This window comes from Poecilia latipinna, unplaced genomic scaffold (assembly GCF_001443285.1).
Source record: "Poecilia latipinna isolate Pla-1442-1.1 unplaced genomic scaffold, P_latipinna-1.0 Scaffold7662, whole genome shotgun sequence".
NCBI lineage: Eukaryota > Metazoa > Chordata > Actinopteri > Cyprinodontiformes > Poeciliidae > Poecilia > Poecilia latipinna.
The window spans coordinates 1-1,660 of NW_015120278.1; the positions used below are offsets into that span (position 1 = coordinate 1).

At 35.4% G+C, this 1,660-nt stretch overlaps 1 long non-coding RNA gene across 1 annotated transcript; it reads left to right on the top strand.

The window, feature by feature from the left end:
* Positions 1-282: 282 nt before the first annotated feature.
* Positions 283-1,304, top strand: LOC106944260 (uncharacterized). Its single transcript, XR_001424179.1, has 3 exons — positions 283-465; positions 611-684; positions 1,030-1,304. It is a non-coding gene; the product is annotated as an uncharacterized LOC106944260 (long non-coding RNA).
* Positions 1,305-1,660: the final 356 nt, after the last annotated feature.

A 1,660-nucleotide genomic window follows, 5' to 3' on the forward strand; every position in this document is an offset into this window, starting at 1 on the left:
GTTGAAATATTTTATTGTATAATCTGACTGATACTAAGTTATTTTGTAAAGAAAAACCTGCAAGAATGTGATTTTCTATCAATGTAAATTGATTGATGCATACCCCAAAACTTGTTGTGACTTCAGAGGAAAGTGGTTCTGAAAATCACCGATTCAGTAATATTCAGATGTCTATTTGTAACAAAAACTAAAAATCATGCATCATTTTTCTTCCACCTCACAGTTATTCTCTGGTTTGTGTTTGTTGCTGTTCTTCTTTCGGCTTCTCCTTCCAAGCAGTTGCCACAGCACAGCAGCCTCCCCCAATCCACAGCTGCATACAGATGGACTTAGCACAAGTTTTATACCGAATGCCCTTCCTGATGCAAACCTTCCTGTTGTCAGCAACAAGGAGTGGGTTTCAAACGAGAACCAACTTGCAGGGCCACTTGCTGTCGCATCTGAGCCATTGACAACCTCAATAAGGTTTGTGACGTGACAGAAATATGACAATGTTAAAGGACAATTAATGTTGTTAGCAACATACTGTATTCAGTTATTTATTAATGTATTTATTTTTGCTGGGGTAAAAGTTGTGTCTAGCATTTAACTTGACAACATTTTTCATCAGAAATGAACAGCATTTTGAGACAACAGGGGATGTCACCTTTTACTCATGTGAGGGAATTTACAGCGTTATTCCAGGTAGGAGGTCATCATTTACTTTCAGTCTGTCAAGATATTATAATGAGTTAGATGTGTTAAACATCAGCACCTGATTTTAATCACTTTCTTCTCCAAAAAATATTACTTATAGATTGAATAAGTAATTATTACTTGTATTATTACGAAAAATATTAAATTCCATGTATATTAAAATGGCTTTAGCATCACTTGTACAGTCCTTGTGTTCAATATGTTCAATATAAAACATTTTAAAGACATGCATAAATTGCCTTTTAAGCATATCTTAGAAAATAACTGTGAATACAAACGTGCTAAACAAAGAAGCACAGATACATATTGACAGCTTCCTGTTTTTCACCACAGATGATTCATCTGCAGGACCAAGTACTTCACGTGTGCTGTACGCCACTTCTTTCAAAAAAAAGGCATCATGGAAGTCACCAGAACAAGACTTCACCTGAATGTGATGCATAAATCCATTACATGCATGTATTTTGTTCATTTCATCGTTGTGCTACTCCAGGACAATGCAACAGTGTTGACCTGACAGATTAAGCCACAAGGACAGTGCATTGTTCATACAACTTGAACTTTTCACATTTTGTCACATAATTTCAAATGACTTTGAAAATGCAAAGCAACATTAATATGATATTTGTTTTGTATGCATTACATGGATTTTTTATTGGTTTGTCTCTATCAGTCTTAATTTTGTGCCAGTTCCTTGTAAAACAAGTTGAACTCCATCAAGCTTGGGACTGTAAAAATCAATTTTCCAGTTGTACCATAGATTAGAAATTAGACCTAGGTCTCCATTTTGACTGGGTCTATTATCTATTGGAAGCTGTAAAATTCAACCACAAAGTTAGGATATTACTATAGAAGTCAAATCCACTGTGATCTTCTTCTGCTTACACTCCAGTGAAACTACACACATGTGAGCTGTACTTACTCATTACATATCATCAGGATCAGGTTGGGTGCACTGGTTTTT